General features: G+C 37.7%; 1 protein-coding gene across 1 annotated transcript in view; it reads left to right on the top strand.

Annotated features, from left to right (window-relative positions):
• Positions 1 to 18,102, top strand: part of ZDHHC15 (zDHHC palmitoyltransferase 15) — a 190,657-nt gene extending 172,555 nt beyond the window's left edge. The window contains exon 12 of the mRNA XM_065537823.2: positions 17,993 to 18,102. The gene's annotated coding sequence lies outside the window, so the exon portion shown is untranslated. The remainder of the gene's footprint in view (positions 1 to 17,992) is intronic.
• The last annotated feature ends 225 nt before the right edge of the window (positions 18,103 to 18,327 follow it).

Here is an 18,327-nt window from a genome sequence, read left to right as displayed (position 1 = left end):
ATACCCCTTAATCATACACTGGATGAAGAAAATGTGGCATATATACACCATGGAATACTATGTAGCCATCAAAAAGGATGAGTTCATATCCTTTGCAGGGACACAGATGAAACTGGAAACCATCATTCTCAGCAAACTAACACAGGAACCAAAAACCAAACACCACATGTTCTCACTCATAATTGGGAGTTGAACAATGAGAACACATTGACACAGGGAGGGGAACATCACACACCAGGGTCTGTTGGGGGGTCGGAGGCTAGGGGAGGGATAGCATTAGGAGAAATACTTAATGTAGATGATGGGTTGATGGGTGCAGCAAACCACCATGGCACGTATATACCTATGTAACAAACCTGCATGTTCTGTACATGTATCCCAGAACTTAAAGTATAATAAAAAATTTAAAAAGAGAGAGAGAGAATTATGGGAGCTACAAGATAAGATTTGGGTGGGGACACAGAGCCAAACTGTATCATTCTGCCCCTGGCCCCTCCCAAATCTCATATCTTCACATTCCAAAACCAATCTTGCCTTCCTGACAGTCCCCCAAAGTCTTCAGTCATTTCAACATTAACACATATGTCCACAAAGTCTCATCTGAGAAAAGGTATGTCCCTTCTGGCCATGAGCCTGTAAAGTCAAATGCAAGTTAGTTACCCCATAGATACAATAGAGGTACAGCCATTGGGTAAATACAGCCACTCCAAATTGGAGAAATTAGCCAAAACAAAGGGGCTACAAGCCCCATGCAAAGTCCAAAATCCAGCAGGGCAGTCAAATCTTAAAGCTCCAAAATGATATCCTTTGACTCAGTGTCTTGCATCTGGGTCACACTGATGCAAGAGGTGGGTTGCCATGGTCTTGGGCAGTTCTGCCCCTGTGGCTTTGAGAGTATAGCTGCCCTCCTGGCTGCTTTCATGGGCCAGCGTTGAGTGTCTGTGGCTTTTCCAGGTTCAAGGATGCAAGCTGTTGGTGAATCTGCCATTCTGGGGTCTGGAGGACGGTGCCCTCTTCTCACAGCTCCACTATGTGGTGCCCCAGCAGGGACTCTGCATGGGGGCTCCAACCCCACGTTTCCCTTCTGAACTGCCCTAGCAGAGATTCTCCATGAGGGCCCCACCCCTGCAGCAAACTTTTGTCTGGGCATCCAGGCATTTTCATACATCCTCTGAAATACAGGCAAAGGTTTCCAAACCTCAATTCTTGACTTCTGTGTACCTGCAGGCTCAACACCACGTGGAAGCTGCCAAGGCTTAGGGCTTCCACCCTCTGAAGCAACAGCCCAAACTGTACATTGGCCCCTTTTAGTCACAGCTGGAGTGGCTGGGATTCAGGGTACCAAGTCCCTATACTGCACACAGCAGAGGGACCCTCAGCCTGGCCCATGAAACCATTTTTTCCTCCTAAACCTCCAGGCCTGTGATGGGAGGGGCTACTGCAAAGATCTCTGACATGCCCTGGATACATTTTCCCCATTGTCTTGGAGATTAACATTTGGCTCCTTGTTACTTATGTAAATTTCTGAAGCCAGCTTGAATTTATTCTCAGAAACTGGGAATTTTCTTTTCTATCACATTGTTAGGCTGCAAATTTTCTAAACTGTTATGCTCTGTTTCCTATTTAAAAGTGAATGCCTATAACAGCACCCAGGTTACCTCTTGAATGCTTTGCTGCTTAGAAATTTCTTCCACCAGATACCCTAAATCATCTCTTTCAAGTTCAAAGCTCCATAAATCTCTAGGGCAGGGGCAAAATGCTGCCAGTCTCTTTGCTAAAACATAACAAGGGTCACCTTTGCTCCAGTTCCCAACAAGTTCTTCATCTCCATCTGAGACCATCTCAGCCTGGATTTCATTGTCCATATCATTATCAGCATTTTGTCAAAGCCATTCAACTAGTCTCTAGTGAGTTCAAAACTTTCCCACATTTTCCTGTCTTCTTCTGAGCCCTCCAAACTGTTACAACCTCTGTGTCTTACCCCCTCTAAAGTCACTTCCACATTTTTGGGTATCTTCAGCAATGCCCCACTCTACTAGTACCAATTTAGTGTATCAGTCTGTTTTTATGCTGCTGATAAAGGCATACCTGAGACTGGGAAGAAAAAGAGGTTTAATAGACTTACAGTTCCACATGGCTGGAGAGGCCTCACAATCATAGTGGAAGGCAAGGAGGAGCAAGTCATGTCTTACACGAATGAGGGCAGGTAAAAAAAGAACTTGTGCAGGGAAACTTCTGTTTATAAAACCATCAGATCCCATGAGACTTATTCACTACCATGAGAACAGCATGAGAAAGACCCATGTGGTTCAATTATCTCCCACTGGGTCCCTCCCACAGCATGTGGGAATTATGGGAACTACAAGATAAGATTTGTGTGGGGACACAGCACCAAACCATACAAAACTCCCACACAGTAATAATGAGAGAATTTAACCCACTGAAAATATTAGACATATCATTAAGAGAGAAAATTAACAAAGATATTCAGGACCTGAACTCAGCACTGCATCACTGCATCAAATGGACCTGGGGTGTGTGTGTGTGTGTGTGTGTGTGTGTGTGTGTGTGTGTGTATACACACATACAGAATGCTCCAGCCAAAAACAACAGAATATACATTTGAGTCAATGCCACATGTCACTTACTGTAAAACTGATCACATTATCAGAAGCAAAACACTCCCCAGCAAATGCAAAAGATGTGAAATGTGTGTGGTATCTCAAACCACAAAGCAATCAAATTTTATATTGAGACTAAGAAATTCACCCAAAACCATACAATTACATGGAAATTAAATAGCCTGCTCCTGAGTGACTTTTAGGTAAATAATGAAATTAAGGCAAAAATCAAGAAGTTCTCTGAAACTAATAAGAACAAAGATACTACACACCCGAAACTTTGGGACACAGATAAGGGAGTGTTAAGAGGGAAATTTATAGCACTAAATGTCTATATCAAAAATCTAGAAAGATGTCAAATTAACAACCTAACTTCACAACTGAACTAGAGAAGCAAGAACAAATTGACCCTGAAGCTAGCAGAAGACAAAAATTAACCAAAATCAGAGCCGAACTGAAGGAGATAGCGACATGAAAAAAAACATTCAAAAGATCAGCAACACCAGGAATTGGTATTCTGAAAAAAATAATAAAATAGATAGACACTGAGCTAGACTAATAAAAAAGAAAAGAGAAGATTCAAATAAACACAATCAGAAATGAAAAGGGGAATATTACCACTGACCCCACAGAAATACAAACAACCATCAGAAAATATTATTAATACCTCTATGCACACAAACTAGCAAACCTAGAAGAGACAAATAAATTTCTGGACACATACACCCTCTCAAGATTGAACCAACAAAAAATTAAATCCCTGATCAAACCAATACCAATTTCTAAAACTGAGGCAGTAATAGCATACCAACCGCAAAAAAAAAAAAAAAAAAAAAAAAAAAAAAAAAAAAAAAAAAAAAAAAAAAAAAAGCCCAGAACCAGATACATTCACAGCTGAATTATACCAGATGTACAAAGAAGAGCTGGTACCATTCCTACCGAAACTATACCAAAGAATTGAGGAGGACGGACTCCTCCCTAACTCATTCTATAAGGTCAGCATCATTCTGAAAACAAAACCTGGCAGACCAAAAAAAAAAAAAAATTCAGGCCAACATACTAGAACATCAAAGCAAAAATCATCAATAAAATATTGGCAAACCAAATCCAGCAGCACATCAAAAAGCTTATCCACCACAATCAAGTAGGCTTCATCCCTGGGATGCAAGTTTTGTTCAACATACACAAATCAATAAATGTAATTCATCTCATAAACAGCACTAATGACAAAAACCACATTATTATCTTAATAGATGTAGAAGAAGCCTTCAATAAAATTCAACATCCCTTCATGTTAAAAACTCAATAAACTAGGTATTGATGGAACATATCTCAAAATAATAAGAGCCATATATGACAAACCCAGAGCCAATATCATACTAAACGAGTAAAAGCTGGAAGCATTCACCTTGAAAACAGGCAAAAGACAACAATGCCCTTTCTCTGCTTTTACACCATTGGTGGGAGTGTAAATTAATTCAACCATTGTGGAAGACAGTGTGGTGATTACTCAAGAATCTAGAACCAGAAATACCATTTGACCCAGCAATCTCATTACTGGGTATATACCCAAAGGATTATAAATCATTCTACTACAAAGACACATGCACATGTATGTTTGCTGCAGCACAATTTACAATAGCAAAGACTTGGAACCAAAACAAATGCCCATCAATGATAGACTGGATAAAGAAAACGTGGAACATATACACCATGGAATACTATGCAGCCATTGAAAAGGAATGAGCTTATGTCCTTTGCAGGGACATGGATGAAGCTGGAAGCCATCATTCTCAGCTAACTAACACAGGAACAAAAAACCAAACACCACATGTTCTCACTCATAGGTGGAAGTTGAACAATGAGAACACACAGACACAGGGAGTGAAACATCACACACCGGGGCCTGTCAGGGGTTGGGGGACAAGTGGAGGGAGAGCATTAGCACAAATACCTAATGCATGTGGGGCTTAAAACCTAGATGATGGGTTGATAGGTACAGCAAACCACCATGGCACATGTATACCTATGTATCAAACCTGCACGTTCTGCACATGTATCCTAGAACTTAAAGTAGAATTTTTACAAAATACCCTTTCTCATCACTCCCATTTAACATACTATTAGAACACAGAAGCAGAGCATAGAAAGTTCTGGCCAGGACAATCAAGCAACAGAAAGAAATAAAAGGCATGCAAATACAAATAGAGGAAGTCAAACTATCTCTGTTTGGAGATGATGTGATCCTATATCTAGAAAACCCCATAGCCTCAGCCCAGAGGCTTCTCGAGCTGATAAACAACTTCAGCAAAGTCTCAGGATACAAAATCAATGTCACTAGCATACCAACAATAGTAAAGCCAAGAGCCAAATCAGGAACAAACTGTCATTCACAATTGCCACAAAAAGAATAAAATACCTAGGAATACAGCTTATGAGGGAGGTAAAATATCTCTACAAGGAGAACTACAGACCACTGCTCCAAGAAATCAGAGATAACACAAACAAATGGAAAATCATTTCATGTTCATGGACAGGAAGAATCAATACCATTAAAATGGCCATGCTGCCCAAAGCAATTTACAGACTCAACGTTATTAAACTACCTATTAAACTACCATTGACATTCTAAACAGAACCAGAGGAAACTATTTTTAAATTCATATCAAACCAACAAGGAGTCAGAATAGCAAAGGCAATCCAAAGCAAAAAAGAACAAAGCTGGAGGCATCATGCTACTCAAACCTAAACTCTACTACAGGGCTACAATAACCAAAATAGCACGGTATTGGTACAAAAACAGACACATAGACCAAAGAAACAGAATACAGAAGCTAGAAATAAGACTGTACACCCAAAACTATCTGACCTTCGAGAAACCTGACAAAAGCAAGCAATCGGGAAAGAATTCCTTATTCAATAAATGGTGCTGGGATAACAGACTAGACATAGGCAGAAGATTGAAACTAGACCCCTTCCTTACACCGTATACAAAATTAGCTTAAGATGGATTAAAGACTTAAATGTAAAACCCAAAACTATAAAAACCGGGAAGACAACCCTAGGCAATACAATTCAGGACATACACCCAGGCAAAGATTTCATGATGAAAATGTCAAAAGCAATTGCAACAAAAGCAAAGATAGAAAAATGAAATCTAATCAAACTAAAGAGCTTCTGCACAGCAAAAGAAATTATCAGCAGAGTAAACAGAAAACCTACAGAATGGGAGAAAATTTTTTGAAACTATGCATTTAACAAAAGCCTAATATCCAGTGTCTATAAGAACTTAAACAAATTTACAAGGAAAAAAACAACCCCATTAAAAAGTGGGCAAAGGACATGAACAGACACTTTTCAAAAGAAGACATACATCCAACCAACAATTATATGAAAAAAAGCTCAACATCACTGATCATTAGAGAAATGCAAAGCAAAACCACAATGAGATACCATCTCACACCAGTCAGAATGGCTGTTATTAAAATATCAGAATATAACAAATGCTGGGGAGGTTGTAGAATAAAAGGAATGCTTACACACCGTTGGTGGGAATGTAAATTATTTCAGCAATTGTGGAAGACCATGTGGTGATTCCTCAAAGACCTAAAGACAAAAATACCATTCAACCTAGCAATCCCATTACTGGGTATATACCCAAAGGAATATAAATCATTCTATTATAAAGACACATGAACATGTATATTCACTGCAGCACTATTCACAATAGCAAAGAAATGGAATCAACCTAACTGCCCATCAATAACAGAATAAATAAAGAAAATGTGGTACATATGCACCATGGAATACTATGTAGCCATAATAAATAATGAGATCATATCCTTTGCAGAGATGTGGATGGAACTAAAGGCCATTATCCTTAGCAAACTAACACAGGAGTAGAAAACCAAATAACTCATGTTCTCACTTTTAAGTGGGAGCTAAATGATGAGAATACATGGACACGTAGAGGAGAACAACAAACACTGGGGCCTTTCAGAAGGTGGAGGGTGGGAAGAAGGAGAGGATTAGGATAAATAACTAATGGGTACTAGGCTTAATACGTGGGTGATGAAATAATCTGTACAACAAACTCCTATGACATAAGTTTACCTATGTAACAAACCTACACTTGTACCCCGAACTTAAAATAAAAGTTAAAAAAAAGTACATATATACAATGCACTACTATTAAGCCTTGAAAATCAATGAGATCTAGTCATTTGCAACAACATGGATGGAACTGGAGGTCATTATGTCAAATTAAATGAGCCAGGCACAGAAAGACAAACTTTGTATGTTCTCACTTATTTGTGGGATCTAAAATCAATAGAGTTGTACCATGGAGATAGGGAGTAAAAGGTCAGTTACTAGAGGCTGGGAAAGGCAGTGGGGCTGGTGAGGGGATTTGATGATGTTTAATGGGTGTAAAATTGTAGTCAGAAAGAATGAAAAGACCTAGTATTTGATAGCACGACAAGGTGATTACAGTCAATAATTACTTTAGTGTACATTTTTAAATATCTAAAAGAGTATAATTGGATTGTTTGTAACACAAAAGATAAATGGTTAAGGGGGTGGATACCCCATTCTCCATGATGTGATTATTATGCATCACACACCTATATCAAAACACCTCATGTACCCCATAAACGTATATACCTACTATGTACCCACAAAAATTACAAATTAAAATTTTGTATAAAAAAAATATGATATAGCTGGTCGGTCATAAACACAGGTAAAACCACTTGGGTATGCCACTGGCATGTGAAGTAAGAGGCAGTCTTGTGAGACTGAGCACTTAACCTGTGAGATCTGACATTATCTCCAGGTTGATAGTGTTAGAATTGAATTGAACTGATGTGTGTGCTGGTATATGCTGGATAACTGATTGCTTGGTGTGTGGACAGAAATTCCTACACATCTGGTATCATAAATGTTGTGTTAAGTGTGTGAGAGTAGAAAAAATACTGGCTTTTCCTATCTCTAATAGAATATTTAGCAGATTCTGGTAAGTTGAGATGTACACGGAGAGTCTAAAGTAACCCATAAGAAACTAATAAAAATGTAGTAAAAATAGAATAATTAAATTGTAACATTATAAAATATTCACTTAATGCAAAAGAAAGTAGAAAAAAGGGAACAGAGGAACAAGAAAGGCGCAACATATGCAGAAAAGAAAAAGCAAAATTGCAGACACAAATCCAACTATATTAATAATATTAAATGTAAATGGATTAAGCAATCCAATCAAAAGTCAGAGATTGCACGAATGGATGAAATAATATCCAACTGTATCTTATTTAAGGAGAGATACTTTAGGTTCAAAGATAAAAGTGGATAGAAAGTATAACAATGGAAAAAGGTATATCATACAAAGATAAACCATAAGAAAACTGGAGAGACTATACTATTATAAGCCAAAGTAGACTTTAAACAAAACGTGTTAATAGAGATAAAGAGGTATATTTTATAATGATACTCAATGGTGAGAGTCTGAATTGTTTTCCCTAAGACCTGTAACAGTACAAGGCTGTTTGCTTTCACCAATTTTATTAAACATTGTAATGGATGTTCTAGCTACAGCAATTAGAAAAGAAATAGAAAGCATCCAAATTGGAAAGGAAGAAGTAAAACTATCTCTATATGCTAATGACATGATCTTATATGTGGAAAATCCTAAAGAATACACACATCTAAAAAAAATAGTTAAAGCTAATAAATGAATTCAGCAGAGTTGCAGGATACACAGTCAACACACAAAACCTCTGTACATCTATACTAGCAATAAGCAATACAAAATGAAATGAAGAAAACAATTCCATTTACAATAGCATCAAAAAGAAGAAAACATTTAGGAATAAATTTAACAAAGGAGGTGCAAGGCTTGTACACTGAAAACTACAAAACATTATTGAAATAAGTTAAAGAAGACCTAAATAAAAAGGCATTCCATGTTTATAGACTGAAAGACTTACTATTAAGATGTCAATACTACCCAAAATGACTTACAGATTCAATGCAATCCCTATCAAATTCCAAATGACCCATTTTGTAGAAATTGAAACGTTAATCCTAAAATTAATAACGAATTTCAAGGCCCAAATAGCCAAAACAATCCTGATAAAGAAAAACAAAGTAGGAGGACTCATAGCCCCTGATTTAAAAACTTACTACAAAACTACAGCAATCAAAACTGGCATAACAATAGAGACATAGAGCAATAAAATAGAATTGAGAATCCAGCAATAAACCCTTACATTTGTGGACAACTGATTCTTGTCAAGGATGCCAAGACAATTTAATGGAGAATGAGTGGTCTTTTCAACAACTGGTGCTGGGACAACCAAATAACCACAGGCAAAAGAGTAAAGTCACCTTCTTTCCTTATATCATACATGAAAATTAACTGAAATTGATGAAATATTACATGATTCCATTTATACCAAATGTTCAGAATAGCCAAATCCATAAAGATAGCAGATTAGTAGGTTAAGAGTAATTTACATTGGTATACTCTGCCTGCCCTCACTCCAAGAATGGTTCCAAATAAGTTGTACCCTGTAGTGCAGTTCACAGAAATAGGAATCATTGTGAATTACACTCATACCTGCCATGAGAAAGAGATGGTACATAACAGTAAACAATTGAACATTTCAGTAAAATCATGACAATATGAATAGTTTTGTCCTCATATGTTATGGGCTGAATTGTGTCCCTGCCCAAAATTCCTATGTTGATGCCCTAACTCCCAGTACCTCAGAATGTTACTATATTTGGAGATAGGGCCTTTAAAGAGTCAATTTAGTAAAAATGAGGCCTTTAGGATGGGCCCTAATCCAATCTGACTGGTGTCCTTGTATGAAGAGAACGTTTGGATACACAAAGAGAAACCAGAGTCACATACACAGAGGAAAGATCCTGTAAGGACAAGCAAGAAGGTGGGTACCTGAAGCCAAAGAGAGATGTCAGAAGACACTAAGCCTGTCAACACCTTAATATTGGACTTCTAGCCTCCAGAACTGTGAGAAAATAAATTTCTGCTGTTAAAGCCACCCAGTCTGTGTTAAAGCCATCAGTTACCATCTTACTTGGAACCTGGAAATAAAGGAATCCTGGTCCCTTGTGATGACACCTCTCCCTAAGAACATCTGCTAAGTGGCCAAGAGCCAATTATGTTGGGTAAGGTATAATAACTCTTACTGACTTGTGGAATGAAACAGAACTGTATTACTACCATTGCATGATATGGTATAACATTAGCATTGTTGGTAAAATTACATTACCTTATGTTAATAGGTCATATAATACAAATAATGGTAATTTTATGTATTGTGAAATTTAATTAAAGCCTCCTCAGGATGTAATATCAGTGAAAAATTATTGGCTTGAGGAGGAACTAGATCTAGTTAACCACCAGCTAATTAATATGCTAAATAACTCTAGGTAAGTTTATCATAAAGCATAAATATCATTAGACCAAGGGAAGAAGCAATCAAATTACTACAAAAATATGAAGAAAATATGAAGACGTATACAATGGCTTTATGGGTGGATTAATTGCTTCTTCAGGTCTGTATCTTGCACCAGCTCCTCCAAATGTTGGACATCCTCATGCTAACATTACTAATATATCTATTATAAAATATAATAGTTTTCCTTTAAGAGAGTCTGAGCCTAGGGCCAGGAAGGTAGGCTGTACAGGAAACAGTTGACTCAGCAGGTCTGAGTTGCTCAAACTTGTACATTTTCAGAAGGGTCTATTGTCATGAATGGTCCTTGTCCAGCTACTGGGAATTGAGATCTTGGAATGTTCTAACTAATAAGGTTGTTTTGCATACTTGGAACTTTTACCCACAGTGTACGAATTTGTCTATATATCTGTGAGGGCCACTGCTTGCGCAGCATGTGGAAGACAGAGTATAGACCAGCCTGACATAGCCCACACCTGCCTTTACCCCTCCACCCTCACTGGTAGCTTGACACAAAACACAGAAACTTTTGGGAGCTCTATGGTCCCACCATTGCCTGAGACACCAAAGTACCTCCCCTGGGTAATATAAAGCAAGCACAAATCCCACCTCTACCACCACAGCTGGTGCTCTCTTGCTAGCACCATCTCTTGGCTGGAGGCCAACCAATACAGTCCACTACAACATCTCCACATAGAATAACCATGTCTAGAAAGGAAAAAACTTGTGTGTGACCTCAGCTATCACCACTGCCTGCAGCACCCCAGCTAACCAGGAGGTCCTGAGTCTGTCTACATGACCAGATCATTACTACTGCAACTGGCATTACAGAAAGCCATCATACTAAGGCTGTTTATAACCGAGGAATCTCAAAGAGTCGACATCACTCCCCTGCCACCCCCATCAGTGCTGGTGTTGATACCCACTGTTGGGAGACTTGAAGACAGGCCATATCACTGGATCCCTTGCAGACATTCCCCAGCACCAGCCTGGAATGTGCCAGCTCCAATGGGCAGCTAAACCCAGAGAAGCAGCAGCATTCAGAGTAGTCTGGCTCTCAGGGACTCCTACTCCTAGGGGAAGTGGCAGTGTACCACAGCAAGGGAGCTCGCTTGTAGAACAAAAAAAAAAAAAAAATTCCAGATGGAAGGCCTTGCATTCCAGAAATTTCTACTTATGGGAAGTTTCCTTCAGCAGAGGCACAGGTATGGTGCTGGGCTCAGCAGGGAAAGTCTGTGGCTCTACCTTAACAGTCAGGCAGCCCTGGTGCTTGTGAAGGGTCTTGGAGAAGGGGACTTCTTTTCCCACTCATCCACCATTGAAGACAAAGCTTGGGCTTCCACCATGGGAGCTCAGCATGGGTGCATCTGTAGACAGCTTTTCTGGAACACTTCAAGGTGACTGTATCCCCACAGAAATAGTGCCCTCCAGGTTCGGGCTTACATGAGAAGTAGAGTCACAATACTTCTCTACTTGGAATATCAATATTCTTGCAGATAAAAACAGGTACCTTTCTGATCTGAATAGCTGAAACACTGAGTCAGGAGTGTGACTGGCAATGGGATTGCTTTCTGGCTGGCCTGGCAGGGGAGCTGACATGGCTTCCACCCTTCCCCCATAAGACCTTAGTGCATTACACTGAGAGCTCCTCCAGCCACTGTTTTCAAGGCTGGGACCTCTTCCTACCATGAGGTATTCTATTTATCCACCTGTTTTAGCCACAGCCAGTTTCTATCTGAGGACGCCCCCTCTACTGACCTAAAGCATAAACTATTCAACCCAATAAATAAAATACAGAAGAAAAATAAATACATAAAAAAGTACAGGCTACAGGGGAAAGAGACAAGTTTCAAAAGATACCTCTGCCACTCCAACCCCACAGGAAACAGTGAATTTACTCATATAACAAGCACATTGCTACTAAAACAAGCATCTGGGAAAGTTAACATACAAAGACTCTATATAACCAAGGAACTCATACAGTCTTCAGCCTTGAAAGCACCAAGAACTGAATAGGCTACAATAAACTGTAATCATTAAACTCAAATCCTTAAGGGAGGAAAGAAATTTTTAAAACACAGCTGAATAAAAAAATCAATTCAAGAATAATCAGAAAAAATAGTCTAGCCAAATGAGAAGAAACCAAAAAAGTAATTTTGGCAATGTGACAAAATAGGGTTCTATAACACCCTCAAAAATTCACACTAACTCTCCAAGAATGGATACAAACCAAGAAGAAATCATTGAAAAAACAAATAAAAAATCCAAACGGTTGATTGTTAAGCTACTCAAGGAGATACAAAAGAAATGTAAAAACCAATATGAAGAAATGTTAAAAAAAAAATTCAGAATATGAATGAAAAATTTTCTAAAAGACGGATATTTTAAAGAAAAAACAATCAGAACTTTTGCAAATGAATGACACATTTAGGGAATTACAAAATGTAGTGGAAAGTTTTAAGAATACATCAGACCTGGTAGAAGAATGAATTTCAGAGTTCAAAGACAAGGCTTTTGAATTAACTCAATCAGACAGTTTTTTAAAATATCAAAATAAATGAACAAAGTCTCCAAAAAACATGGGATTGTGTAAAAGGGCCACACCTAAAAAGGAATGGTGTTCCTGAGGGAGAAGAGAAAGCAAAAAGTTTGGAAAACTTATTTTAGGGAATAACTGAGGAAAAGCTCTTTGATAGAGATTTAGATATCCAAACACAAGAAGCCTGAGAGAAATCCTGAGAGATTCATTGCAAAAAGGATATCACCAAGGCCAATAGTCATTAGGCTTTCTAAACTCAAAGAGAAGTGAGATAAAAGCATCAGGTAACCTAAGAAGGAAAACCATCAGACTAACAGCAGGCTTCTAAGCAGAAACTTTATAAGCCAGAAAGGATTGGGGTCCTATCTTTAGCCTCCTTAAACAGAATGACTATCAGCTAAGAATTTTGTATCCAGCAAAACTAAGTTTCATAAATGGAAGATAAACAGTCTTTTTCTGACAAACAAATGCTGAGAGAATTTATCACTAGCAGACCAGCTCTACAAGAAATGCTAAAATTAGCTCTAAATCTTAAAACAAAAGGTCAATATGCAACAAAATAGAACCTCTTGAAAGCATAAAACTCACAGGGCCTATGAAACAATAACACAATGAAGAAAACAAAATATAGGTATCAACTAATATGATTAATAGAACAGCACCTCACACTCCAACATTAACCTTGAATATAAATGGCCTAAATGCTCCACTTAAAAGATACAGATTGGCAGAATAGAGTTTAAAAATCACAAACGAAATGTATGCTATCTTCAAGAGACTTGCCTAATATGTAAGGACTTATGTAGACTCAAGGTACAAGGGATAGAATATATACTCAATGCAAATGGAAACCAAAAGAAAGCAAGAGTACCTATTTTTATATCAGAAAAAACAAATTTTAAAGCAACAACAATAAAAAAATACAAAGAAAGTCATCATAAAATGATAAAGGGATTGATCCCACAAAAAAAAAAATTACAATCCTAAATATACATGCACCTAACTCTGGAGCTCCCAGATTCATAAAACAATTACTACTAGTCCTAAGAAGAGACATAGACAGCAACACAATAATAGTGGGGAACTTCAGCACTCCACTGACAGCACTGGACAGATCATCAAGGCAGAAAGTCAACAAAGAAACACTGAATTTAAGCTGCACTCCAGAACAAACGGACCTAACAGATATTTACAGAACTTCTACCCAAGAACAAAAGAATATACTTTCTCTTCATCAGCACATAAAACATTGTCCAAATAGAGCATATAATAGGCCACAAGTCTCAAAAAATTTTTAATAAATTGAAATCATACCCAGTAACTTTTCAGGCCACAGTGGAATAAAACTAGCAATCAACTCTGAAAGGAACCCTCAAAACTATACAAATACATGAAAATTAATCTGCTCCTGACTGACTTTTGGGTTAACGATGAAATCAAGATGGAAATTTAAACATTATTCAAAATGATTAATAATAATGACACAACTTATTAAAATCCCTGAGTTACAGCAAAAGCAGTGCTAAGAGGAAAGTCTATAGCACTAAATGCCTACATTAAAAAGTCTGAAACATCACAAATTGACAACCTAAGGTCACACCTCAAGGAACTAGAAAAACAAGAACAAACCAAACTAAAAGCTAGCAGAAGAAAAGAAATAACAAAGATCAGAACACAACTAAATGACACTGAAACAAAAATAAAATGATCTCAAAAAGATCAACGAAACAAAGACATGATTCTTTGGAAAGATTAAAAAAAATTGATAGAGCATTAGGTAAATTTACCAAGAAAACAAGAGAGAAGATACAAATAAGCTCAATTGGAAATAAAAATGGAGACATCAAAACTGACACCACAGAAATACAAAAGATCATCTGAAACTACTGTGAACACCTGTATGCATACAACTAGAAAATCTAGAGGAAATGAATAAATTCCTTGAAACATATGGCCTTCCTAAATTAAATCAGGAAGAAATATATACCCTGAACAGACCAATAACAAGCAGCGAGACTGAATCAGTAAGTTAAAAATTGCCAAATATAAAGCCCAGTTCCAGATGATTCACAGCTGAATTATACCAGACATTGAAAGAAGAATTGGTACCAATCCTACTGAAACTATTACAAAAGATTAACAGGGAAACTTCCCTAACTCATTTGATGAAACCAGTATCACCCTGATATGAAAAACATTAAAGGACATAAAAACAACAAGAAAAAAATGACAGACCAATATCCCTGATGAACACAGATGCAAACAACCTCACAAAAATACTAGCAAACCAAATCTAACAGCACCCCAAAAAAGATAATAAACCATGATAAAGTGGGTTTCATCCTAGGGATGCAGGAATGGTTTAAGACAAGTCAGTCAATAAATGTGATACATCACATAAACAGAATTAAAACAAAAACCATATGATCATCTCAACAGGTTCAGAGAAAGCATTCAATAAAATCCAGCATACCTTTATGATAAAAATCCTTAACAAACTAAGCATAGAAGGGACATACCTCAAAATAATAAAAGCCATATATGACAAACCAACAGACCTTATCGTAGTGAATCAGGAAAAGTTGAAAGCATTCCCGCTGAGACTGGAAGAATTCAAGGATGGCAACTTTTACTACCTCTGTTCAACATAACACTGGAATTCATAGCCAGAGCAATCAGGCAAGAGAAAGAAATAAAGGGTATTCAAATTGGAAAAGAAGGAGTCAAAATATTGCTGTTTGCCAATGATAGGATTTTATACCTAGAAATCCCTAAAGACTCCTCCAAAATACAACTATATTTGATAAACAAACTCAGTAAAGTCTCAAGTTACAAAATCAGTGTACACAAATCAGTAGCCCTGCTATAACCAATGACCAAGTTGAGAAGGAAATCAGGAACTCAATCCCTGTTACAATAGCTAAATAAATAAATAATAAAATAAACTAGGAATATACTTAACCAATGAGGTAAAAGATCTCTACAATGACAACTACAAAAGTACTAAAAGAAATCGTAGATGACACAAATGAAAACACATCCCATGCTCATCGATTGAAAGAATTAATATGGTGAAAATGAGAATACAGCCCAAAGCAATCTACAGATTCAATGCAATTCCTATCAAAATCCCAACATTATTTTTTAAAGATTTAAAAAGTTAATCCTAAAATTCATAGGGAACCACAAAAGAGTACAAATAGCCAAAACAATTCTAAGCAAAAATAGCCAATCTGCAGTCATCACATTACCTAACTTCAAATTATACTACAAGACTATAGTTACTAAAACATCATAGTACTGGCATAAAAGTAGATACAGAAATGAAACAGAATAGAGAACCCAGAAATAAAGCCAAACACCTACAACCTACAGATCTCCAACAAAGCATACAAAAACATAAATTGAGAAAAAGACACTATTTAATAAATGGTGCTGGGTTAACTGGATATCCACATGTAGAAGAATGACACTGGATCCCTATATCTCACCTTATATAAAAATCAACTCAAGATGGATCAAATACTTAAATCTAAGATGTGAAACATTAAAATTCCAGGAGAAAACCTATGAAAAACTCTTCTGGACATTGGCCCAGGCAAAGAATTTATGAATATGTGCCGAGACTAGCTTGGTCGGGGAGACCCTAACCCAGTGGCACTAGAGGAATTAAAGATACACACAGAGAAATACAGAGTGTGGAGTGGGAAATCAGGGGTCCTTATGGGAAATAAAGAATGGGCCGAGGTAAAGGGATGGGCTCTGGCTAGTTATCTGCAGCATGAACATGTCCTTAAGGCACAAATTACTCATGCTTTTGTTTGTGGTTTAAGAATGCCTTAAGTAGTTTTCTGCCATGGGTGGGCCAGGTGTTCCTTGCCCTCATTCCGGTAAACCGACAACCTTCCAGCGTGGGTGTCAAGGCCATCAAGAGCATGTCACAGTGCTGCAGAGATTTTGTTTATGGCTAGTTTTGGGACCAGTTTATGGGCAGATTTTGGGGCCTGTTCCCAACATGTCCCCTTTCTTTGTTTTGCAAAGCGATAAAAGCAAAGGCAGCTTTGTCATGGTGAGCTACTTCTCCCAGGAGTCAGGATCTGCATCTGCAGACTATATAAAAACAAACAACACAGATTAAAAGCACAATTATCATTGAAATCACAGAGCTTCTAAGTGTTGTTATCCATTTTAATGGGTTAGTAGCTGCCAATCTGTCTGCAGCTACTTCAAGCACTCCAGTTCCTGGCATTAAGGTCAGGTGTGCCTGGGATGCTTTAAATATTTGTTGTTTGTTGTTGGGTTTTGTTTTTTTTTGTTTTTTGTTTTTTTTTTTTTTTTTTTTTGCAATATCCAAAGACAAGTTTGCAGAGTATCCTTCTAGATGCTTTTTTATTCTTTCCCAAATTTTGATTTTATTAAAAGCTATTAATAGTTTCCACAGATTCTTATGTTTAGCTCTTACAATGGGCTATATCATTTGAGGTTGAGGTGCCACTATACCGCCATGGTTCTAGATAATAGGAACTCTTGCTGTACTTTGTACCATTTGTACCATCTGACCATTTTGTTCAGACCAGCTGAACACAGTGTGGCTGTGACACACAGACTGAGAAATGCAATTCAAGCTAAACATCCCCTTAGGGGACCGATCAATAATGATTCCATAGGAATCATTGCGCAGCATCTCTGCCTGTTCTGCAATGCAATCTTCCTAAACAAGTATGTTCATTTTTTCTGGCCAAGTTCAAATTTGTTTACAAATAGGTTTTTGAGGGCGGTATGCCTCAATTATAGGAGCAGATTTATTATGGTAAATATTGAGACCAGAAAGCATGTGTAACTGTGTCATAGAGTAATCACATCCAGGCATTATTGCCAGCCAAGATTGATAAATATGCCCAATATGTATAATTGATCTCTGTGTCAGCCCTTGTTGAAGGAATACTCATGGCAGTGGTGATATGATATGCTATCATAGCTACCATTAAATTACTCATTGTGACTGGTTGTCCCACTTTCCTCAGGTTTTCTTCCACCATCTGTGACAGCTTCTTGATCTGTCCCAAGGTGGATGGCTGTGTTCGACGGGTGTTGTTCATGACAGTTGGGGTCCTCATCAGCTTCAGTCTCGACATGACTGCAACTGGGGGGTTCTCGGGATCCTCTTGGAATCTCTTCCTTGGCATCTGGCTCATGATAAGCTTTCAGGTTTCTTGATGGTATCCAAATTGGCTGTTGATTTTGGCCTGGAGAAACACAAGCATAACCTCTACCCCAAGTTATTATTTTACCTATTTCCCAACTTTTCGTTATTGGATCTCTCTACTAAACCAGTTGTTCTGCTTTTGTCTTTGCAGCTTGTTTCTGTAGATGCTGTTCAGCTGCTGATAACATCTGGCCTTTAGGGAGGCTCAAAAAATTTAAAGCTAACAATGTTAGATTCAATTATATATGGGCTGTCCTGTAATCCCTGTTTCTCCCCCTTGTTTGTTTTTGTCATCAGTTGTTCATCTGTATGAAATCGTAACTGAGCATTGTAATAAATCTCTTCCCCATAAATCTATAGGTACAGAAGTTATAATTGGCTGAATAGTCCCAGGTTGTTCATCAGGCCCTTCACAAGGCAAAATATAACTACTTGGATATACTTCAGGGGCTTTACCAACTCCAACTATGTTAAATTGAGTGGGTT

The sequence above is a fragment of the Macaca fascicularis genome, chromosome X (genome assembly GCF_037993035.2).
Source record: "Macaca fascicularis isolate 582-1 chromosome X, T2T-MFA8v1.1".
NCBI classification, from domain to species: Eukaryota; Metazoa; Chordata; class Mammalia; order Primates; family Cercopithecidae; genus Macaca; species Macaca fascicularis.
Note: the sequence above shows the minus strand (reverse complement) of the source record. Positions and strands in the feature narration are given on the sequence as shown.